This window comes from Cupressus sempervirens, chromosome 3 (genome assembly GCF_028749045.1).
Source record: "Cupressus sempervirens isolate cs-2001-9-10 chromosome 3, ASM2874904v1, whole genome shotgun sequence".
Classification (NCBI taxonomy): domain Eukaryota; kingdom Viridiplantae; phylum Streptophyta; class Pinopsida; order Cupressales; family Cupressaceae; genus Cupressus; species Cupressus sempervirens.
The window spans coordinates 582,064,554-582,091,258 of record NC_143120.1 but is presented as its reverse complement, the minus strand read 5'-3'; the positions used below and the strand labels follow the sequence as shown (position 1 = coordinate 582,091,258).

At 33.3% G+C, this 26,705-nt stretch overlaps 2 long non-coding RNA genes across 2 annotated transcripts in view; one reads left to right on the top strand and one right to left on the bottom strand.

The window, feature by feature from the left end:
• The first annotated feature begins 20,275 nt into the window (after positions 1–20,275).
• LOC149567758 (uncharacterized) overlaps positions 20,276–26,705 on the top strand; it is a 52,442-nt gene continuing 46,012 nt past the window's right edge. The window contains exon 1 of the long non-coding RNA XR_016362478.1: positions 20,276–20,526. This is a non-coding gene — a long non-coding RNA (uncharacterized LOC149567758). The remainder of the gene's footprint in view (positions 20,527–26,705) is intronic.
• LOC149567759 (uncharacterized) lies at positions 20,526–25,043 on the bottom strand. The gene is made up of 2 exons (XR_016362479.1): positions 24,786–25,043; positions 20,526–20,799 (listed from the first exon to the last, which is right to left on the bottom strand). It is a non-coding gene; the product is annotated as an uncharacterized LOC149567759 (long non-coding RNA).

Genomic DNA, 26,705 nt, shown 5'->3' with positions numbered 1-26,705 from the left:
ACTTCACCATTTTCCTTGAGCTTACTAAAACTTATGAGAAAAGTTCTCTTCCTATGCTATCCCAAGCTACTTATCACTTCTCCATATCTACTTCAAAATTACGCTCAAGCTTCAAGTGCTCCTATTAAAAATGTTTCTCCTATCAAAGCTACTCATGAGTGTATTGATGGCTTTGACCATGTTACTTAGTCTAAAGACGTTGATATCCCTTTCCACTATCCCTTTGCATCTCCTAAGTCTATACTTGGTCCTTATCCATCAAAGCTAAATCCTTCAAACCTTCCATCTATATTGTGACCTTATGTTCCTTCATCTCCTACATTTTCCACTCCTAGCTCTCCTATCATACCTCAAGATCAACAAAGACTCTCGTCCTTGATGAATTTTTATCCATCTATCCATCTAAACCAGTCATATCAGCCTTATTCATCTACAAATCCTAAGTCTTTTGGGAGTGAGAATAAACATAAGAATCCATTGAAAAATGAAGATCACTATGTCCCATCTAAATGACATGTAAATGCTAAGAAGGAAAATGTGAAAAAGACAATACAAAGGTCCACTACTGATAGAGCTAAACCAAAGAAAATATGGGTTCCTAAATCCATCATTGAAGAAATGCGCTCTCAAGGATCTAGAGAAAAGGAAAAGTCTAAAGCTACATGGATTCCCAAGTCTATTTTGAAAGACTTGAATATTGAAAATACATCAAAGTTGACATTCAGGCTTCGAAAGGTTTCCACTCCACTTTCTTTCAAATATATTCCTCAAAATTTTCCAAAGGCTTCCACTCTATCTTCTTCTAAAATTATCCTACCACCTCCTACATCTAACCCTCAAGTTATTTCATCCATCATTCCAACACCCTTCAAGGTGTGTGTCGATGTTGATCTTGCCCAATATTTTAGCTACCCTCATGAAATCCTCTAAAGCTTAGACTTACTTTCTATACATAAACTCTTATCCTCCATACACTCTTCCTACTACCATCTCTCTTCCTTCACACTATCAGCATCTTTGAGCATAATTATCCATGGTATTGGCTTCTCATGACTTATTCTTCCTATAGTAGAACTATCTAAATTGACAAAGCTTGAGCTCTTTCTAAAATTCAAAAAAAATAGAAAAGGAGAAAATAGAAAAAATAAAGAAGAAAAAATTAAAAGAAAATGTGCGTTGGTGAAAACCACTTCTTGTGGCACCTTGCTAGCAAAAGTATAAATAAATAAATGCATCCTATGGTGAAAACCACTTCTTTTGATGCCTTGAATAAGTACCATGATGAAAACCTGGTAAACAGGCATCATGTGTAATTCTTCCATCATCCATCTATCCTCTTTCCTCTCTCTTTGATCTTGACAATTTTGAGCTATCATTGCATATTGGCTATCCTATCCATCATCTTCCCTATTGTGCTTACTCATTCATTCATAACCTTCATCTCTATTTTCATTCCTTTTTCTCTATCCTATCTAGTTGACCCCTTGGTCTTAATCAGAATAAATAAAACATGGTTCTCATAGGTCTCTTGACATGTCTACTCCTTTTGAACTACACATTTTCATGCTATTGGCTTCCATCGCTTATTCCATATGCTATCTCACTTTTTATCTTCATTTCTTATCCTACATGTTATCTTTCTCAATACTTCCATTGCTTATCCAAAACTTGCTTTATATGGCTATCTTTCACTAGCTTGTGTACTCTTAAGGAGCTAGTCCTTGAGGATCACTTTCACTCCATACTCCTTTCTTATCCATCTCTGCTTATCCACTAGCTTTCTACTCCATATTCTACACCTTGCTAGACATTGGGACAAATAATGTGATCTTGCTTGAGAATTAGTTATTTCTAAAAGTCTTGAGAAAATCCCAAAAACTATATATGATACTGAAAAAATCCTAAAAATCAGAAAATGTCCTCAAAAAATGATCATCTTAGTAAAAAACTAGCAATAGGCACTTTGATATATCACCAAAAAAATAAAAAATTTCAAAAAAATACAAAAAATTTGAAAAAAGTCCTGAAAAATCTGTCAAGTTTGCTACTTGAGACCCTTGCACCTATGTCTATTAGTCTCAATCACTCACTTCACAACACATTTCCTAGCTTGGAATTGTTTCTTGTCCTCGTTTTAGGGGTACAACTGCTTAGCCTATTTTGAGGTGTCCTTATGCATTAGGGTTTCTTTGGCAGCTCACACAATAGTGTTTCTCAACACTACCCCCAACTTGACATCAAGTGTTTCTCAACACTTTTCAGATAGTTTATCTATAGTGTGATGTCGCAATATTTCTGACTATTAAAATCCAATCTTGAAAAATTGACCAAGTGACTTACATGCATGCACTTAACACTTAAATGATTGAGCTATGCTAATCTTTATTGACATAGTGCAAGGTAGGAGAATCCCCAAAGGAGATGTCTTAGCCCCCAACAAATAACTACACAACAACAAGAAGCAATAATGGAAGATCTGATACCAAATCAAAACTCTTTATTCATAGATATAACTGATTACATGCAATATGCTAGACTATAAGGCCTTTCGGATTAGGGCCAAATACAAACAACAATTACAAAATTAGTTCTATAAGATCCAACGGGATCCAACTTGCAAACCCAATCTTAGCTAGTCTAGATACACAACTGGATAAGAATATCAAGAAGAATCCACACTTGTACCCTCAAGTCCACCAAGAAATCCTCTAGTTTCTAAGTCGTAGCCCTAGCTCTACAAAATTTTCATCTATACTTCATTCCCTTCTCAAGCTGGAATATTGTTCCCTCCAAAAATAATCCCCAAAAGACTTCACAAGACCCCCTATTTATGGTGGTCAAAATGGCTTACAAAACATTCTATAACATTAAAAAATAGGAAGGCTGGCCCAAAAATGGTCTAGATACATCCCAAGGCAAGATCTTATCATAAACATCACAGTCGAAATAAATCCTGCAAGTTGGCTCACACCAAAAATGCATAAAACACGTCCAAAATGTTGACACTTGACATTAATAGGAAAACTCGACAAATGAAGGATCACTCAACACATGAAGAATCGCTCGACACATGAAGAATAACTCATCACACATTGTGGAACTTGGCACACACTATAGAGTGAGATGGGATAACACACTAACCTAAGTGTTAACATGACATGGGATAACCTCAACTTGGCTTACACTACAAAATTACTAGCACTCGACAATCACTATAACTTGACATAAACCAATAGAATCAGAGGGATAATGCGATTACCAGGATGCTCTCATTTTCATTTATCTTCTTTGTGTGTTGTCTATGATGATTTCTTTCCTATATGTTCCCTCTTTAATATTCTTTCAAGGATGTCATTGACTAGAAGAATGGGGGCACAGAGCATGTTTTCTTGATTTCTACTTGTGGGTATAATTTGTTTGTCTAAGGTATTTTTGAGCATTCATGCTTATCCTATTTGACACTTTGACTCACAAACATATCATCCTTGATTATCTTCGCAAGACCAGACTCCAGGGTTATCCTGGCACTTATGCTTTGATATAGGTGTAATCTTTCTATACTAAACTTAGGGAATCTAATCGCATAGTCATCTTGACTTACATGTCTTTGATGCTTAGATTGGATTTCCACATACCTATTTGATATCAATCATATTCATATCCTCATAGTTATACTAGTGATGATTGTATGATCTAATAATGTCTTTAATAAACACTCAATGATAAAATAAGAGTCTAAATGTTATGTGTTTTTTGTTGGTAAACCACTTTGCATATTAGTTTGCATTATAGTTTCATTCTTGCATTCTTGCATATGGGGAGAACTCTCTCTTCATTTTTTCTTGGACATTGTTGGCTAACTACTTTCATATCTTTCTTTCTTTCTTCTTGATCATGGTTTTTCACCTTCTTGATCTTTTGCTTCATCTCTTTGCTATCATATCATCACATCTATATAAAATTTTGACCTCTTACATAATCTCGACATCTTGGATTCATTTTTCAAGATTGAAATTGAAATCCTAGTTCATCTTGATAGTCAAAATTACATTTTAAAATTATGTCTTCTTCTATGCAGTTAGCTAACCCCTTGAGGTCTAATCTTTGAATCTTTGTTGGGGCATCTTCATTTCTTCATGTCTTCATTATTTCTACACTACATATCTTCTTCAAAACACATTTTCATGTCTAAATCACATTTCTACTCGATTTGACCTAATTTTCATGCCTTATCCTTTGTGGTCAACACTGGTCAAACTAGGGCATTCTATCATTTCCTTATGGTCACTCTTTGATTCTAATCATATATCTATCATCATGGAATTTTATATATCCTAATTTTCTCATATCTATTTCAATTTTATATCCCCTTTACCTTATTTCAATTTCAATCGTGAGGGGGCAGAAATACTCTATCATTGCTTGCTATAGCTATCTATTTCTCAAGAGCATATGTTTGGTCTTTTAATTTTCTCTTGATCTATCTTCTTTGCTAGGTGTTAACATTCTTCTTGAATTCTAACATCGTCTCTTTCCTAGTGTTTAGTACTATATGCCTAAAATGTCGACACACTTCTATGAGTCATTATATCCAAGATTGCTAAAAAATGAGGTCTCGAATGGCAGCTCATAGCTCTCTATCCATGGAGTGCAAGGGTTTGTAATGGAGGCCCTTAGTTTGACCTAGTTTGTGCCCATGCAAGTACACCATGAAACAAGAGATTCAATGATAAAAATATGCATGCAAATGGAGATGAAGACTAATCTATATGATAACAATGCAAAACAATGCAAGAAAAGAAATATAATCTATGAAAAGAAATAACAATGCTATATTAATCTATGAAAACAAATATGGATCTAAGCTAATATGAAAATGCAAAGATGAAACCTCATGATAGAAGCCATGGATGCAAGAGAGAATAATACAAGAAGATAGAAGTTCTCAACAAAAAGCTTTAGTATTCAAACTCCTCCTTCAAAATTTGCTCTCCAAACCTGCAACATAACAATAGCATAATAATGGATGTATAATTGTGGATGTCCAAAATGAGGAGAGGGATCTCCCTTATAAAGGAAAATATAGAGGTGAGAGGCTTCTCACAACCAATATGGGATAATAGAGTTTGATCCATGTGAGACAAAATTTCACCAATGAGAAAAGAGGAGTGTTTGAGAAGAAAGTGCAAAGAGGAAAAAGAGGACTCCCACTTAGAGATATGTGCAATTAAGTGTAGAGAAAATAAATAAATAAAAGATTTATTTAATTTTTATTTATTTTATTTCTTTTTTCACCTGTGATTTATTTAATTAAAAGGGAGCAAGTTCTTTTAATTAAATAGGAAATATTGAATTAAATTAAAAAAAGGGTTTTTTTCTTAATTAATTAAATGCAGATGAATTTAATTAAAAGGAAAATTTTCTTTTAATTAAATATGACTTAGGATAAAATGATCAACCTTAGAAAAATAAATAATCAAATTTGATCAAGAAAATTGATTTAAATTGATTTAATAAAATGTTGATAAATTGAATAACGAGGGCCCATAGTCTAGGTGACCATTCTAGGGTGCATACATTTGCCTTTCTTTGAGTAATCTATGATCGATTTGGGAACACATGTAGTTAAAGAAAGAAATTGAAGTGTGAACAACCTAGATGTGTGGTCGATTTGGGCACACATTAGGACAAAGAATACAAATAAATTTTGACTTAAAAAAGTCAAAGATAAAATTAATAAAACTGAATCAAAGATTGAAGTTGATAGGTATTGCCCCCTCATGATCAAAATTGAAATGAGATAGAGAAGAAACAACAAATTGATAAATTTGATCAAATTGAACAAAAGATTAAGTTCTTAATGTAAGACGAAAGATATAAGAATCACAAAGCCAAGGTAGATCATCAAGCATGAAATATGATGCCCCAAAGTTGAATTAGAAGAAAAGAAGTGGGGTAAAATAAAATGGAAGATAGAAGTTTGGAAGCAATGAAAAGAAATAGAAAGATGAAAATATTTTTTTTAGAAGAAATAGAATGCTCCAAAATCAATCAACTGTTTAAGATATACATTTTGATTGAGATCACAAAAGAAGATAAGGAAATGAAGATCAAAACATGATCACAATTGATCAAAAGTCCACAAGAAAGATGAAGGGAGAACCCTCTCAAACTTAGAATGCAGCCTAAAAATGCAAATTAACATGAAGTCTAATAATGCAAGTTACATGAAAAAGCAATGGTGTACTTGCAAAAGAGCAACTATAACATAGGATTTTGTGTTCATCATTCATTAGAGAATGTAAAGGAACTAATTTTCATCATTGAGCCATTATTAATGGACATCAGAAAAATCACATGATCATCACTAGTCACAAGCGCAACTATGAATGGAATGTGAAAAGATTCTAACATAAGCATCAAAGACATAAAGGTCAAGATGACTATGATATTATCCTTACCCAATTTAATGTGGCAAAACTATGCTCGCTCAAGGCATAGATGCCAGGATGACCATAAGAACGGTTGTGCAAAAATAGTCAAGGATGATGCCTCAAATCTCCTAAGTGGTTCAAGGGGACAACAAGAGACACTCTAGAGTTTCAAGACCACACCCACAAGCAAAAAAATAAATAAAAACATGCCCCATGCCCCAAGTCCTCTAGCTATGCATCCTAGAGAGACTTATCAGACAAGGACACTCAACAAAAATCAATAACAAGCATCACACAAAGAAAAGATCATGACATAAATCAAGCATTAAGTGTTTGTGTTTAAAAATTTAAGTGTGTTAATTGATACTGAGTTCTAAGGATAAGGATCAAATGCCTGCAAGTAGGTAAGATCGCATGATGAAACTAGGTAAGACCAAATTGATAAGTGTTAAAAACACTCGATGTCAAGGGTTGTATTGAAAAATACAATTGGGATGGTGTTGAAAAACACTGGTTGTGAGATGTCCTAAAGACTAACACAACCAAGAGACCAAAGCTAACATAGTTATGCCCCCTAGACAAAGACCAATTCCAAACCAAGGCAACAAGGACAAGGCATGATGGAGAAAGGCTAAGTGTTGAGGACACGTGCTAAGAAACAAGGGTGCAAAGGCCTCAAGTAGCACCCATTTCCAAGTTTTCACCACTTGAATTTTTTTAAGGACTTTTATTTAAAAAATTGTATTTTTGCTACCAAGGCACTTATTTTCGAGTTTTCACCAAGGCACTTTTTCTATTTTTAAAAAAAAAAAAATTGATTTTTTTTGATATTTTTGGAATATATAATTTTTTTGGAGATACATCAAAGCGCTTATTACTAAGATGATCATTTTTTCAGGACATTTCTAAATTTTTAGAATTTTCACAATATATCATTTTTTTTGGATTTTTGAAATATATCATTTTTTCGTATTTTTTGAAATATATGATTTTTTTTGTATTTTTTCAAGATCAATAAATATATAAAAATAATATGCAATGCCCCCAAACAAAACAAGGACCAAACTCTTAAGCAAGATCACATCGTGTAGTCCCAATATCTAGTAAGGTGGAGGACAAGAGTGATTAGCAAGCTAGTGGAAGAAATGAAAGATAAGAGAATAAAGTAGAATAGAAGAAATAAATCCTCAAGGGAAAACTCCTCAATAGTACCCAAGCAAGGGAAAAAATTGTCATGTAAAGCACATTTGGACAAGAAACGAAAGGCTAGCATAGGATAATTCATGAAAGCATAATGCAAAAGTGGGAAAGATGCAGTCCAAAGGAGTAGACATGTTAAGAGGCTTCATAGCATTTTATTTTACTCTTTTTTATTAGATCAAAACCAAAGGGGTAAATGGGAAAAGGATAGCGAAAGACTAGAATGAAAGGAGGAAAATAGATATGAAGGCTAAACATAAAAGGAATGAAAACAAGATCATAAGATAGCTCACAAGATGGCCAAATGTTTATGCATAGGTTAACATTGTCAAAATCAAAAGAGAATGGACAGAATGGATGAAAGATGTAGAAGAACTACGCATGATGCCTGATTGTCAGGTTTTCATCATGGTACTTATCCAAGGCACCACAAGGGAGTGGTTTTCACCATTGGATAATTTTTTTTCTCTTTACTTTGCTACCAAGGTGCCTGATTACCAAGTTTTCACCAAGGCACATTTTCAATTTTTTCAAAAATTTTAATTTTTTATAATTTTTTATTTATTTATAATGAAAAATCATTTAAAGGAAAAAATTAAGAATTTTTTTCGAAAAGTCTCCATTTTTGGAAAGCTTTCTGAATTCTAAATAGAGTTGGTTCTTTGTGTTTTGATTTTAGAGATTATATTAGGGCTCAATAATTTGATTTGCAAAAACTGGTCTATTTTGACAAAATGGCTCCCTAGGGCACAAATAAAAAATATATTTTCAAAATTCTAACATTTTTGGAGATCTATTTGATTTGACAAGGGTCACTTTTTTGCATTTAGGTTTTTGGATCCGAATTCATATCATATAGGTCCAATCTTTATGACTAGGTCAAAAATCAATAAAAAAAGGGCATTTAATGAATAGCTTGCATTTAAATTTTACAATGGATCAATGCATGATGTGAGTTTTAATTTGGGTTATTTGTTGATTATTATCACTCTTAAAAATTAGATTTTTAAATCTAATCCTAGTTTTGCATAAGTTGGATATATATTATATATCTTTTGTTTACTTGTTTTGTTTGTCACTTTGTTCGTTGTGAGCGAGCATTAAAGCGCAAATGAAAGGTATAATAGAGAAAAGACATGTTGCGAGGATTACCAAGTATTTTGTTGGATCTCTATAACATTTGGATTTGGAAGTAAAATGAACCCTCTCATATGTTTGGCTTGAGTGCTTTTACATGCTTTCATAGATTCACACTTCATTTGGTGCTCTAAAATTCGATCTAGATTTACTTTCACACATCTGTGTTTTACATGGTAATTAGGCTCTATGAGCACTATTTGGGAGATCTTGAGAGACTAAGCTTCATTTTCTTGCTTTGCATGTGAAGCTCCTCTTAAAGACATATCCCCTTGTAGGTGGGGAAGGATATTTGTTATTATCTCACTATTTCGCTTGGATTTCTCCTCAACATTCATTAGTACTTTCCCTTTTGAGATTGTGGTGTTTGTTGTTAGATTTATCAAAAATTTGGTGAGGTGATTTCAAATTAGCATGTCAAAAAATCTTGTTTGCTATGTTTGGGTAAGGTGAAGAGGCTAGAGGAGTATGCTTTATTCTTTTTTGGGCACATCAGAAACTTGGAACCCTTGAATCCAAACCAAGTCCCCATGTGGTACAACTTTGTGAGTCTTCCTTGATTTGAAAGGGTTAAACTATAGTCGATATTTCTTTTATTGGGTCAACCATGGAGACGGTACCTCAAGTAGTAATAGCCATTTTTGACATGGTAGTAGCAACCATTATATAAATGTCCTTGTGGGGGAAATCCTCACAAGTGTAGTCTTTTTTTGGGCTGTCAGATCTCCTCAGTATCGCCAATTGATAAATTTTTTTAAATATGTCAAAACCCTGGTGCATTGGGATTGGACTCGCCCACTCTAGATTGCAAAAGCTATAGAGTTGAACATTACTAAGAAACATAATACTGCCAAATTATCTTTTCTAGGACTATGTGTGTGATTGGAAAACATGGATGTCTAAAATGAAGAGAGGGCTCTCCTTATAAAGGAAAATATGGAGGTGAGAGACTTCTCACCACCAATATGGGATAATAGAGTTTGATCCATGTGAGACAAAATTCCACCAATGAGAAAAGAGGAGTGTTTGTGAAGAAAGTAGAAAGAGGAAAAAGAGGACTCCCACTTAGAGATATGTGCATTTAAGTGTAGAGAAAATAAATAAATAAAAGATTTATTTTATTTCCTTTTTCACGTGGGATTTATTTAATTAAAAGGGAGCAAGTTCTTTTAATTAAATATGAAATATTGAATTAAATTAAAAGAGGGATTTTTCTCTTAATTAATTAAATGTGGATGAATTTAATTAAAAGAAAGATTTTCTTTTAATTAAATAAGACTTAGGATAAAATGATCAACCTTAGAAATTGATTTAAATTGATTTAATAAAATATTGCAAACTATTGATTCAGGAAATTGATAAATTGATAAATTGAATAATGGGGGCTCATAGTCTAGGCGACCATTTTAGGGTGCATACAAGTACTATTGCTATCAGGTTGTACATTTAGGATTTGCTATCTCTTTCTATATTTTATTTTTCAGAATAAGATATCTTTATCTATTGATGCCTACTTGGCTTTTGTTTTTTTTGACATAATGTGTTCCCAAATCGATCATGCATTAGTCAGAGAGGGGCAAATGTAATCACCTAAAAATGGTCATCTAGACTATTAACCCCCTTCTCAGCATTTTTGCTAAATTAATTAATCATTTACCTAGACCAAATTGCTAATAATCAATTAATTTGATTATAATCTATAGTTTGACTATGCCATCCTAATTTCATTATTTGATTAAAAGAACATGTCCCCTTTTAATTAAATAAAGATTCCATTCTTCTAACCCACTTAAAGTGCACACATAAAGTCCTTTTTCTAATATACAAATTAAAAGAAAAGGCTTTGTGATTTTTGTCTTATATGAGAATTCAACTTCTATTTTATTTGGTTGACTTGTGTGTGCACATGGATCAACTCCTAATTTCAAACTCCACCGTTGATCTTCCATCATCTTGACCTTGATCTCTACCCGTCCATATGACTTTAAAAGAGAGAGAGCTTTAACCCTCAAAGGATCCATCCATTTTTTGAATATTGTTATGTTGTAGGTTTTTAAACAGGTTTCTTCGGAGCTTTGTGGAGAACTTCTCATATCTTGTCTCATCACCATTGCATACTAGTTTAAAAGCATCTTGCATGGTAGCTTAGTTCTTTTGTTGTAATAGTCTAGCTCACATAGCATAATTAGCTTGGATATTGTAATACTTTCATCTTGTTAACATAGTTGCACTTTACATCTCATTCTAGCTTAGTCTCCATTTGCATTGCATTATTGAGGCATCCTTCATAGACATTTGCACTCTTGCATCTTGTCTCTAAGAGAACCTCCCATTGCATGGTTTACTAGCAAGAAGAGCATTCCTCAGGCTCAACTGAGAGCCCTTGTATTTGAATCATACACTCTTGCACTCTGTGGATAGGGAGCTCTAAGCTGAGATCCAAGCATTCCAAACTCATGGAATCACTTGGATAGAAAAGTTTAGAGAGTGACAGGTTTCTAGTGTACAAGTGGAAGCTAGTTACCTCAGTTGACATTAGTGGCTTTGAATTAGGTCTTTTCTTTATAGCTCAATCTTTTCCATATCACTTGATCTCTACCATTTCACTTGGTCTGTACCATTTCACTTCTGAAGTGCTCAATCCATGTTGCAATGCTTGGTCAACATAAACATTTTTTATTGATGTTCAGCAACCCTTCATAAATCTTTTCTCATGCATCTTCAAATATGCAAATATGAACTTTGGAACATTTCATATAAGGAACTGATGTATGATATATCAATTAAATATATAATTCTATAGATACCTTTCTTTCTTAGTTTGAGATGACATGATCACCTTCTCTATTAGATTGGGTGACCTCAACTCCATTTGCTCCACTTTCCATTCTCTGCTTTCTTTTCTATTTTTGATTCATCTCCTTCTTTATTTGTTCAATATCTACTTTACCTTTACTTTTGTCTTTTGTTTGATTGCTGAATGCACTTGAGTCCTGCAATTCTTGTTTATATGTCAAAATTTGTGACACTTGGAACATGCATTGTTAGGTGCATAATTTTGCCTTTGATTTGTCCAATAAGGTTTTGTCTAAGATCTGCATTCATATGATCTATGCCCATACTTTTGATAGTTATAGCAGTTGCCTTCAAATCTAGGTGTACTAGATGCATTACTCATTCTTGACCTACACTCATGTATTTGATGTCCTTGTTTCTTGTAGTAAAAACAGTTCCATTAAGCTTAGGCTTAGGATTTTGCATACCATGTTTGATTTGACAAATGTTTGCAATGTGACCAACTTTTCCATAATGATAGCATGTTGATTTGTCCTTTGATTTTGCATTCCCCATCTTTCCATTCTTGGATGATTCTCCTTGCTCAATGTATGAATGTCTCGAGCCATTAGTACTACTAGATGACTTCATAAGTTCTTCAAAGTACTTCGTTGCTTCTTTTGGTTTGTTGAATCTCTCCATAGACTCTCACTTTTTAGTTCATTCTCTAGTATGTCCTTCTATGATTTGAGATTTTATATTTCCACATCCTTATGATTTAATTCTTGATTCGCAAGCATCAGTTGATTCATCATGTCTACTTGTGTGTTTGTGAGATTTGTACATCTGATATTATTTCTTCAAGTCTAGTAGCTATTACTCTTTTGTCTTCCTTAGCCATAGTCCTATCTTCTTCAACTTTCTTATTTTGTTCAGTCACTTCACATAATCTTACTGATTGAACTTCATGTTCTCTTTTCAGTCCTTTTATTTCTTCATTCAGTAGCTTGTACTTTTCAAGTACATCTATAGATGCATTGTCATTTGGATTGATTGATTCAAAAAGTCCTTCAGTCTCAACTTCTTCGTAGGAATTTTTTTTATATCTTGGATAGCCATTTCCTTTCTTCTTTTTAAGGATTTCTTTAGTTCTTGTCTTGCTTTCTTAAGTTTCTGCAATGTGAGTTTGATGTTAATTATCAAATTGTCAATAACCTTGTCCAGTTTAAAAGCCTCTATCTCCAAGAAATTAAGCTTCTCTCACAAAACCAATGCTCTGATACCAATTATTGATTGATGTAAGTATAAACAGGATACCAAGAAACTGGGGGGGGGGGGAGGTGAATAAGAATCTTAATCACTTTTACTTTTTTACTATTCATTCACACATTCACCAGTTATCTTGTGCATGTAAAAGTTGTAATAATAAACTTGTTGTAACATATAAATATGATCTATCACATGCATGAAAATAAACACATAAGACAATATTTGTTACCTAGAAACCCTCCAAGGTGAAAGCAAAATTGGGGTGGGGATGAGATCCATAAATCTTCACTACTATTGTAATAAAGTTAACTTGTTAGGGTTACAATGTTTGATCATAATATATGATCTACCCTATGAGGGGTCTACCCTATTAAAAGCATTTGAGACTGCTAGGTCTCATCTTGTTAAAGGATTTAACACTTACAATAAAGTAAGGGTTATGTTAGGAGATTTATAAAGATCTATTAAGACCACTATGTTAAGAGATTTACCTTGAGTCAAGTTGGTTAGAACTAATTCAGTACTTGACTCTCAGTATGCTCTATAACCTAATTTTGATTCTTCTCTTTGTAAGCTAATTTTGAGTCACTTATTCTATAAAGAGATAACAAAACACTTTTACCGACTTCTAATCTGATCTCGATCTTTCACTTCACTATTCATGTATATTTCCTTGTTTGTATACACTCTCTTCTCTTCTCATCCCATCCCATCATTGCCACATGCTCTAGGCTAAAATACTCTCTATTTAAAGACTTTTCTAGATACTTCCATAATTTGCCTCTTCATCTAAATCATTGATCACAAAACATAGGGATCTATGATCCATGTCATAAACACGTAAAACTCTTTATAACAACCTCTACATGTATTAAACATTCCTTCCATGTCGACTCAAAAATGATTTATCTCAAAATTTTTACCATTTTTGACTTTTATGTATACTCTACATTGCTTGACCTTTACTATTTTATGATACTCATCATTGTTGATGCTTGGTCTATATTGTGCTTGGTATGTACTATGTAACTTGACACATGTATTCTTTGAAATGCTTGGCAGGTGTTGAGCTCATCTTGTATAGAAAATTATCAGTGACCATACACTTACTCGGCTCCTATAGAGCTTGGTACATATATACTTATGTACGTGACTCGACCTATGTAGATTAGTTTGGTTGCAGTGATGATCATCTGACTCTGCCTTGTAAATGACTAAGTGTTTAACACTAATACACGATAATAGTTAGAGACACCAACATGAACAACTGATTTCAATAATCAATGAAACATGGAAATCCCATTGTGATAGAATTAAAGGAAAAACAAAAAAATGTTTTTTAATTTTGTTTCATAAAATAGGGAATTTCAAAATAAAAATTTGTGGAACTAGGTTTCCAAACTTTAAATTTATGAAAATAGGGTTTGAAGTGAGAAAGGCATAGGAAAGTCTTAAAGTATAATCAAGTTGAGAATAATGTTAAAGAGGGTAATCTCTTCAATTCAATTAGACAAAAAATAAATTTGAACTCCAGTCAGGCTTGAATCTCAGGTGAAAGGTAGAAAACTAGGGCATCTTTTTTGGCAAATACAAAATCTCAAACAATATCGAGGAAGGAAAATTTATTTTCAAAGGCCAATATTTGAGTCACAAATATTCAGTATAGTACTCGAGATTTTTCCTATGAGTTAAATTTCCCAAGACATATTAAATTCCCATGTTATTATAATTGTAATTCATATTATTTTAGATTTCTTACAGTTATCTTTTTTTCGGACACCATGGAATGTATAAGAGTTAATCCCATTTTGTTAATAATTCTATAAAAATAGACTTCCATGCGTAATTTTACACTTAAATCATCCAACTAAAAGGGAGGCTAGAACATATATTTTTAATAAACTTATGGTCTTCAAAGACTAGATATGCCACAAAATTTGTAAGAATTTGGGAAAGCATATCAAGATTTCCTATAAGATTAGAAGAGATAGTGCTTAAATTTCTTTTCCCACTAATTCTTGTCCCCATTCTCGTACTGTGTCAGTTAATACTCAATGTTTGAATGTGAAATTTAGGTAGATTAAGGGGAACTAAATTCATTGAGACATATTATGTTCAATGAATACAGATAGTATTGACTCTTGAGAGGAGAGGAAAATTTGGTCTATCATGCTAAAGATGTGTTGATGCCTTCCTTTGTTATGTTTGGTTGGAATATTAAGCTGGAATAATGGAGGTCAAATGAAAGAGGAGAATAATGATTTTTTATCAATTGAATAGAAAGTGAGAGAAGAGGTGCACAAATGGTCAAAAAAACTAGGATGTCCCCTATTCTAGGCTAGGCATTGGATGTAATAGGAAATGGGAGTTTGAATGTGAGTCTTACTTGCCTTTATCTCACAGGAACAATATCATTGCAGATTTCAATCTGTGTATCTTGTCTCAGATATCTAAATCCATAGAATAATCATCTCCAAATATAATTCGCTATTTGTCAATTGTTGAGAACCTAGAGCACTCCTTGAGGCATAATATACACTAACATATCACAAATAAACAACAAGTTTACTTGCAAAAAAAATTAACAAATTACATCTTTGTAAACAATTAATATGACTTATTTCATAAGAAAATAAACACATATCTATCTCTCATTTCTTAATAATTTTCTCTTTGTGTGCACTCAATTAGTTCTCACTAAATTATCATTTTTAAAGAACATACCATTAGATAACATAGTCAAAGATGTAGCGAGGACCATAGAAAAACTAAATGTTCATTAACATGGGACTTTTAAAAACCCAAATTCATTGGGAGATCAATGAGAGAATTATTATATGATGATAAAGTTTACATCTCATTTCTATGAGCTAATTATTATCCAAGATTAGAAAACTCAATAATTTTCACACAATATCTAGAAAAGTTATTTGATCACCATTTTATAGACTATAATTTATTTGTCCAATGGCCTGCAAATCTCTCACATGATTAAGAATATAAAGTATTCTTAGAGTTGGACATTCATGATTAAATGAAGCAATTTCTATAGTGGCTTTAACCATAAAGATGATGTGGTCAACATTTTCTCAATATGGAGTGAATGTAAAGACACCCATTTCTTCTACACTGTATTGATTGCAATAAAAAATTTGCATGCAAAACTTCTGGTAATTAAAATGTATTCATATCCCATTTAATTTTCAGCCTTATTCAATTCCGTATAGCTTGCCAAGTGGACTACTTCTATATATTTTATCTTATTGGTATCCTAAAGTCTACGTAGATCATCTTGTGATCTAGTGCCTTAATTGTATTGACCTGCTATTCATTTTAGTTTAATCTATTGAATATTCAAATTAGCATATCCTGATAGGTATTGAAGTTATTTTAATCAAGTAGATATTTAATGAAGTTTAATCCAATGGTTTTTCAATTCAATTTGTTGGGTATTGAATTTCATTTAATATGATAACAATTGGAATATAATAGTTATTAATTTTTAGTTAATTCATAGACAATTAATATAATTTCATTTGATGGACATTTTTTAATATAGTGTATATTCAATGTGATGGGCATTTAATTTTGTTTAAAATAATGGATATTCAATTTAGATTAATATTTTTGTTGATGATTCCTTTCTCACTCTTTTGAAGGATGAAGAAAACATCAATAATGCCTTGAATTTCCTTAACACTTTTTATCAAGCCTCTAGTTCTGCTATTCAATAGCATAACAAGCTCTACTATCACCAATCCTTTTTGCCAACTCCTCATTGGCTTAACAAGTTTGAATGGAAATGAGTCACTCATGGGGAGATTTTTTGCTTTTCAGGCATTCATTTTGCCTTTCAAATGTTGTCAGTGGATCTGTGGAATGTTGTTCTTGCCAAGATCACTAAGAAGCTGAATTATTGGCTTATGAAACCGCTTATGAAATCGCTTTCTCTTGTGAAATAATTCCATATTTGCTCTAAAGTTCTTGTTGCTACACATATCTATTACTTCTTCTTGTTGGGCTCCTTCAAAAGCCTCTTATTAGAAGTTAGAGCGATTGCTCCATGATTTTCTTTGGGCTTCTGGTTCCAGTCATTATCGCTTTCACAAAGTTGCTTGGGATTTTTGTTGCCTCCCCAAAGATTCTAGAGGCCTTGGCCTTCTCTCCACTTAGAAGCAAGGCCTTGCTCCATGTGTCAAATGGATTATTCATGCCATCACTAGGGATGAAGCTTGGAAGATTTTAGTTTGACATTGCATTTCCTCCAGGTTTCCTATCAACAAACCTGCATGGAAGGGTATTGGCTTTCAAACCCTTCGCATCATGTGAGAACCCGTGCACATTCAGGGCTCTTTTGTTATCAAGAGCATACAAAAAGCTTGGGAAGCAGTTAAGCCTTGGCTTCACTAGTCTGGTGATGAGTTCTATGATGGGCTCTCTTTGAACTAGCTGAACATTTGGTGGTCTCCCTTGTTTGCCATCTAGGTAATTCCCTTAGCCAAGACTCAAGGTGGTAGTGCTTTGTGTTTTTTCAAATGAGGCATCAAGACTCCTAAAGATATTTTCTCTAGGGTCTCCATGAGTCTTAGATCTTGGGAAGATATGCTGCAAGTCTAGTACTATCTTGCTCGTTCAAATTGACAGACTTTTGACTTATTACTTTTTACAATTCCAAAGTGGGTATCCAGTTAGTTCGACCTTGGTGGACTAATTGGAAGTGATATCCTTCCACTCCTTTCACCAGTTAAAAACCAAGGTTGGGTTATAGATGGCTTTTTACCCATCTACTGATGGTGGATACACTTAATCAGAGATGACATTTGCAATCTTCCCTTTCTCAATGGAGAAAATTCTTTGACATTATTTGGAGTGGCATTATAGAGCCCAAGATTGCCCATTTTGCTTGGTGCCTGGCTTTTCAAGGTCTTCCCCTTGGGCCTCAACTCAAGCATATTGGGGTTCTAGATTCTAGGTGTCCATTTTGTGGTCAACTAGAGTCTTTCCTACATATTTTCTAGTTTTGTAGACTTGCTCAAAATTATTAACACTGGATTCATGATTTTTTAAAGCCGTTTCAGCCTGAACCATTTTTTTGGCATGTGGTTATTTTGGGAGATTCCACTAGGATCCCTAGAAAATTTATCCAGATTTGGCATACCTTCAGGATGGAGATTTTGTTCACTTTATGGAAAGATAAAAATGTTGTTCTTTTCACTTACAATTTTCTTGATATAAATATTGCTATGTACACTAAGGCATGCATTTGTAATAATGTAATAATGTAGATTCAAGTTCAAGCAAACAAGGTGGCTCTAGAGGTGGCCCACCTTCAAGAGCTTCTTAATCAATGGGGCAATGCCCCTTGTACTTTTGCTAGGGTACCTCTAGATGCTTCAATTGATACCTCGACACCCAAAGGCCTCCATCAAAGATGCACTTCTTCGGGCCACCGCTCGCACACGCCATGTTCCCAGACTTCTTGCCACCACTCTCCTAGCAATGGTGATGGTGGGCGGAGGCACCGCTCAATTTTTCCGTCCCGTGGTGGCATTGACTAGTCCCTAGCTCCTCCTCTTGGTCCTTAGTAGATGGTTTTTTGGAAAGTGGCCTTTTCACCTAGAATTGGCCATCTCTACTTTGCGACATGATATGAAGGATGTTGACTAGGCCCCTGATGATGTCGTTGACGACTGGATTGTTCCCAACCTACCTGCCAACCCCAAGGATGACTGGGGATTCATGATCGAGATGAACTGCCCCCCTCAGTTGGCACTACTTTAGCTACCTGAGGGGTTGCTTTTTTTTTTTTTTTTTTGATGAATAATTTTTGGTTCCAGCTTCAATCGTGTGAACTCTTGCGGGGTGATCTTGTATCCCTCAACCCCTTTTTTGTGAATTGTAATCTTGGTATATTTTTATTACCAAAAAAAGACTATTCATAAAAAAAAAAGAAAAAAGTTTAATATGGTGGATATTCAATTTTTTTTATAGGTGGGTATTAAATCTAAGTTTAATTAATAGAAATTCAAAATATTTTAATTGATGGATATTAAAATAATTTATTATGATGGAAATTGAGTCTAATTTAATCTAATACACATCAAGTTTAGTTTGATCTAATAGGTATTAATTTTTAATAAAAAAAAATTTCAAGTATCATATATTTGTACTATTGTCCACTTGTCCTTCCATTCTATGAGTTTGTAGAACTATAATTTTTTTGGAGTTGCATTCATACAAACATGTTCTCTCTACCAATAAAATTAAGGGAAGTTCATTGGCTATAGAAAAACAATAATGTTTGTAATTATATTCATACAAATATGTTCTCTTCACTAAAAAAATAGATGAAAGAATTGTTATATTTCAATCAAGATTTAATTATGTAGTTTCTTGAGTCAAACTCATTGGTCCATGTTTTGTGATTAGTTTTTTATAAGAACCCATCTCTCGTGTGTCATGACTCACTTTGTGTGATTCCTACTATGTAGGATGATGTTGATAGTTTTTGACTTAGTTGATCAGGTTGGTTGACCTTGACTAGAGAATTTTATCTTTGCATCAATTTGTGTGAGCTAGACATTAAGTCGTAATGTGTTCAACTTAAAACTATAGATGATATGTTTTTAGTCAATAGGTGTTCCAACTATATAAATTATAGTTTTGATTTCTTTATTTTATATGATGAAGACCTTGTTCGATTTTGAGTGTTGATTTATTATGATGACAATATGCTAGCTATTGTACATGTTTGGATTAAATATGATGTTTAAAACTAAGCTTAACATTTAGTTGATAATGTGTAATATTGATTTAGTGATGGATATTGTATGGTTATATTTACAAGTTGCTATCATTTTATTTGAATATGTAAAATGGATGATTTAAAATCATGTTATGAACTAGAGTGTACGAGGTAGTTAAATATTTAGAATTCATATTATTTAAATGTAAACAATGTTTTGAATTTTGATGAGAGATATTGTATTGAAGATGTTATTTATTTATCATTATGTTGTCAATACTGATGTTTTGGCATGTGCGTGAGTTTGTGAGTGTGCGGTACTGAAGGCATAAAGGTGGTTGAAGTAGAGGAGTTTAGCTACTCAGCCACACACGTAGTTATTTTATTCTTATTAATTCTGTTATCTTTTTATGTCAAAGTTAATTTGATTTTGAAATAAAAAAGATGAATAAAAGTGTAGATTTGTGTATTTTCTAATTTAGTCAAAACATTAAATTTTATATGTATAATTATGTGAAAAAAAAGGTCCTCATTGATCATTAGGAATTAATAGTTTTCAAAAATTAAGAGGAGGAGATTGAAGTGGTGTTGAATTAGTTAAGAACGTTAAGTTTTATGACCTTCTTAAGCCAAGTGTAAATTTTCTTTTATGAACCATCCCCTTTGTTGCATAAAGGGGGGGAAAGTGGAGAGCCGTTAATAAGAGGGGAAGTGGGGAAGTGGGAGTAGCGATCAAAGGGAAGCAAAGGAGACGTTGGGAGAAGAGAAAATCGGTGGTAAGGAAGGGGGAAATTTAATGGAGAAGTAGGGAGGAATGATTCAGAGGCAGGGAAAGATTTTAAAAATTGGGGAACAGAAGAAAAACGCAGGAGCTGGTGGACAGCAGTAGTGGTGCTTCTGTTTGGAGCATAGGGTGCTGTAGTGGAAAGGAGCAACCACGGGTGATAGAGAAAACAACACAACCAGGTTCCTTATTTTATTTTATTGCTGCAACTTCAATTTATCACGATTGTTTGAATGCTATTACGTACTCTCTAGAGAAATAGTTCTGAATATGTAACCAAGTTTGAGGGGGCACCCCAAGTGAGCATATAACTTGAAGAGGTTAAACACAATGAATGAGCAATTTCTTAAGCAGAGAACGCATCCCTGCTCCTCCCATTGTAAGTTGCTTGGTTGATCCAAGCGGTGCAACTTTAGAGGAAAATGAAACGCTTTCAACCTCCATTCCAACGCCTTCTGCACAAACCGTCACACGACAATAAATTGTGGGTTTATAGCTGCTGTCATTAAACAACTATCAGCAACAAGAAAATTTAGCTTTTCCTTAAGCTTACGCTATCCATATGCAGATGGACTGCACAAACCGTCACACGACAATAAATTGTGGGTTTATAGCTGCTGTCATTAAACAACTATCAGCAACAAGAAAATGTAGCTTTTCCTTAAGCTTACGCTATCCATATGCAGATGGATCGTGAACTCATGGCCGACCTCTCTACATTTATAATTGACGTCAAAGTGCGAAGAAAAGACGATCTGTATAGTTGCAAACCAATTACTTTGTCACGTGTATTTGTGGTCCTAACAGTCTGCATTAATCTCAGGTTGTTTTAACTCACTATAGTATTCCTTATACTCATTAGCAAAATGCCATCTTCTTCTATGATTAAAGGGAAGCGTCTACCTAGGCGACAGATTGGGCATTAACTGAATATGTAACCAGATGCTCTTGGATAGTTTTAGTAATAGTGATAGGATTTAGCCGTTTATACCATGGATATTTCTTGGGTTAGTTGGAGAGGCTCTGATTTACGCCTATGAATCATGACGGGATTCATTCCCAGATCTAGCGAATCGATTTGAGAGGGAGCCGTTTTTTTTTAGTATTTTGATGTTATTCACAGCAGACCATAGGGAAGATTTAGAGTAATCCAAAGGGACGGCTCTGTATGATCTGCTGTCCAGCGGTTTAGGACAGAGGATGACGATAGAATGTTTGACCTGAGGAACTCATATGGGTAAGTGTAGAGTTTCCGTTTGTATTCCTTGTAACGACTCTGTTGGAGGAGAAAGTGAGTTTTAGAGTGTTTCGCAGCCCAAAATTTTAGCTCCAGATCTATCTAAACAATAATGTGGAGATGGGAAAACCGTTTCAAATTTGTGTGGAGACGAAATAATTTGTCTTGTCTTTCATTAGATAACATAGACAGATGGTTATCGCATTACCTTTTTGCTTTAACGCTGATAAACCCAGACAGATAGATTAGAGGAAAGTTCATCATTTTTTTTGTTTTATCTAATTACACCGATTTGCTGTCGAATGGGATGCCACAACATACAAAATGATTTAATATCTCCTTTTGTGCTATAAAAAAAACAGTGGAAGTATTCATAAGTGACCTCTTTGTCGAGGAGCATTAGGCACTTGTATAATTACATTTGGATTCATGAGATCATGTAGGAGTATCTGAAGTTAATCTAATAAATAAATGACCAGTTAAGTATTTCTATTATCCGCAGAATGTGATCCTTTTGTTTGGGAAAATAAATACTTTTAGAATTATTATGTTTTAACTTGACCATGCTTTTATCATTAAGGAAATTTAGGAAATTTAATTATATATTTCCTAAAGTGACGTCAATAGAAGGAATGGATGCTGAATGTGGGATAAAAGAGGAGGGTGATTATTGGAAAATTTGTGTTATTGTTCCTTATATATTACCTGCCAGTCTTTTACATTATGTTGGTTTATGATGCTTGACCAAGCTCGGTAAAACATTTATGCATATGATTGAAATTGCATTAGTTATTTTACATTGTTTTCCCTCTTCTACATCCATGTGCATGTTTTATACTAGGCATATATGTAAAGTAGAATTAGGCACTTGGCTGCACCAGATCCTTTTGATCTAATTGTGCCGAATTGCTAGCCTTCTCATGCCAGGGTCATGAAGTTCTTCTTAACTGGAGAACCTTAGAGAGTTAACCACTCAATGGTTAAGCAATAAAATTGCCTGGACCACTCTTCCGTCTCATGATAGCAGATGGACAATGTTTCAATGGCTTGGAGATAAGACTACATGCAGATGGACTCACATGTCCGATAACATGACATATTATGTGTTTTTATGTTATTGTACATTTATCTCATTTAATGTACTCATGATTCTTATGTTCGACATGCAGGTCGGCATACTTATGACAGTTGTTTGAAGTGTAGAATTTATGATTTTGGTTAGTTTATGATATCGACATGTGGTCGACAATGTAATATCAAATGTATAGAAAGATTTTGGTGCTTATGTAATTTGATCATTTGTGACATCAGTTTCAACTTGACTAAATGTCGTTATGTATAATTTATATCTTAAATTTGAATAAGTAATTATGCTTATGAAGTTGACATTTGACTTTTCAACTTAGGTTATGAAAAAGTTGAAAAGTCAAATGTTGACTTCATAATCATAATTACTTGTTCCAATTTTAATTTAAAGTTGGAAATTACATGACGACATTTAATCAAGTTGAAACTGATATCATATATCATCATTACATAAACACCTTAATCTTCTATACATCTGATAGTACAAAGTCGACCACATGTCGATATCATAAACTAATAAAAGTCATAAAGTCTACACATCAAACATCTGTCATGAGTATGCTGACCTGTACATCGAACATAAAGAATCATGAGTACGTCAAATGAAATAAATGTACAATAACATAAAACACACAAAATAACATGCCATCGGACTTGTGAGCCCATCCACATATAATCTTGTCTCCAAGCCATCATCCATCTGCTATCATGAGACAAAAGAGTGGTCCAAGCATTTTGACTGCCCAACCATGGAGTGGTTAGCGCCTCGAGGTTCTTCGGTGAAGAAGAACTACCCGACCTTGGTGTGAGAAGGCTAGCAACTCGGCACAATTGGATTGAAAGGATCTGGTGTAGCCAAGTGCCTAATTCTACTTTACACATATGCTTAGTAAAAAACATACACATGGATGTAGAAGAGCGAAAACAAATATTCAAACTTGCATTTTAAACATATGCATAATTATTTTACCCAGCTTGGCCAAGCTTATTGAACCAACATAAATGTAAAAGACTGATAGGTAATTTCTTAAGAATAAAAATACACATTTTTTATCAATTACCCTCCTCTTTGAACCCACAGTCACCCTTCCTAAAATTCAAAGTTTACTTCCAAATACAAATTTGTAACATAATAGGTAAATGAGTATACAAGATCGTCAAGAGAGAGAGTTAAAATTTTACTATTTTAAAACTCACTTAACTTTTAACACAAACAAATAATTAAAAATTTCAAACTCACAATCAGATTAGAGGAAAACAATTTTTCCTAAGATGTCAAAAATGAGCAAATCAACAAGTTTAATTTTACACTTTCCTCTCTATTGATATTGGAAAAAGAAAGAATAATGTTACCGATTTACACAAAATAAAAGTTATAGTAATGATTCTAATCGTGAGTCATAGTCAGACCTATTGTACTCTGAAAACAAATTTATGGTATGGGTGGGAATTGAATTGATGACTTTGACGGTTTCAATACTTTTCGTTAAACAGGACAGACGAGACAAGAGACTGACATGGACAAGCAAGAAAAAAAAACTAGACTTGGTTCAATTTCACCCAACGCGAACTGTGCCACAAACCACTATCAAATCAAAGCAATCCCTAATTATCTAACTCACTCATTTTGTAGATTCAAATGAATTCCCCGAAGAAAAAAAATGCCAAGTGGGTTCAAGCAAGAGAGAAATAACATATTGACATACCGTTAGGGAGAAGAAAAACGAGGATGGTTTCAATATTGACTTGGATGGTTTCAATTACCTTCCATGTGGCTGCAATTTCCTAAGATGACATAATTTAAAAGGCAATGAAATAAATAATTATAATAGAACTCAGCATTGTGATAAATCACGGCTAGGTGAGAGTAAGAAAGGTAGATATAAGATTCACTTGTTAAATCTGCGAAAACGATCCAATAGCAATGGAATCCACTTTTATTAAATATGAAAAAGACTTGTGCCAAGTTAATGGCTCACTCAAGTGGCCAAGGAAAACAAGTAAAAACTTAATCTTATCAACAAATCTGAAAGAACAATGGTAAATGTTTTCCTAAACTATCAACGTGAATATATATAGCCAAGTAATGGAGAGAAAAACTTGTTTAACAACACATACCCGTAAATAAAAGACTTCTTCCTCCTCACTTAACTTTCGACTGTTCCTCTTGTTCCAGTCATTGCTAACCAGCAAGCAAAGGAAGATATCAAACGTCAGCCTCCAAATCAGGCAATCTGATTGAATGTCAGCCTCCCAATAACACTCAGAGTTGTGCAGATCAGAACCCCCTTATCTTTGCTTCCACTCTCCCTCCCACCGATTTCACTCCTCTATACCTACCACCGATTATCTTCCTTTCCCAGCACGTCTCCTTTTCTTCCCTCCTCAAACGCTACCTTCCTCCTTCCTCTTGAACGACTCTTTTCTCCCATTAATAGCAATTGACATCATGGTTTATAAATGAAAGTTCATTATTTCAAACTCCCACTGGCCAACTAATATGAAATTCGACTACCACTTGGGCAAGAAGTTTTAAAAACTTTTAAAAACTCATAGTTCTATTAAATTCATCATTTACTAATTCATGACCAAAATTTTCAAATTGAAAGAAATTGTTAATTACCACTTAAATTTCTCAACTAACTATTTAAGATTCAAAATTATAACATGTCAAAATAAATAATAATTAAATCTTCTCTTTTTGTCCTTTATATATATCTAACAAAATGTTTAATCCATCTAGATTAAATAAAATACAATAAAATAATTTAAATTCAAATAAAAACAAACTAAGTGTGCGTGCGTGCGTAACTACACCATATCATCCAAACCAACCCTGTCGAGGAGCTAAACTCCTCTGCCTCGACCACCCTTCCGCCTTCAGTACCTGCACACTCGCAAACTCGCAGAGACCAAAGCATCAATATTACCAACATAATGATAAATAAAATAACATCTTCAGTGCGATATCTCTCATCGAAATTTAAAACATTATTTACATTTAAATAATATGAATTCTAAACATTTAACTACCTTATACACTCGAATTCATAACATGAGTTTAAATCATCCATTTTACATATTTAAATAAAAAGATAGCAACTTGTAAATATAACCATACAATATCCATCACTAAATCAATATTACACATTATCAACTCAATGTTAACCTTAGTTTTAAACATCATAATTGATCCAAACATGTACAATAGCTAGCATATTGTCATCATAGTAAATCAAAATTCAAAATTAAACAAGGTCTTCATCATATAAAATAAAGAAACCAAAACCACAATTTATATAGTCGAAACACATATCGACGAAAAACATATCAACTATAATTTTAAGTCAAACACATAATGACTTAACGTCTGGCTCACACAAATTGATGCAAAGATAAAATTCTCTAGTTGAGTTCAACCAACCTAATTGACTAAGTCAAAAACTCTCAACCTCATCCGACATAGTAGGAGTCGCACAAATTGGGTTGTGACACTTATCAATATCATAATGTTATTAGTTATTATATTTCAATCAAGAGTTAACTGTGTAGTTTTTTAAGTCAAATTCATTGGCCCATGTTTTGTGAGTAGTTATTTATAAGAACCCATCTCTCATGAGATTATATGGAACATTTACCAATTAAAACCATTAGTTTGTCCATCATTTTTTCTAAGGGGTGGGTTTAAATCAAATTTATGTTTACATAAACAAGGTCTATTGGAAAATTAGCCTTATAAAATTAATGCAATAGTAAGTGTAACAAATGTTTTTTCATAACAAAAACAAAGACAGTTTATAAAGAGATTTTCCAACATTGATTGATCAGATAACTTAAATCTTTTTCATATGACATTAACCTATTTTAGCTATCAACAATTAACTGAAATAACCATGTTCAATTGAAATAACCATATCAATGATCATCTGAAAATAACTAGTTTAACGATTAATTGAAAATATTTGTATCCATGATCATTCAAAATAACTAGATTAATGATTAACTAAAAATAATTGTATTAATGATCAACTGAAATAA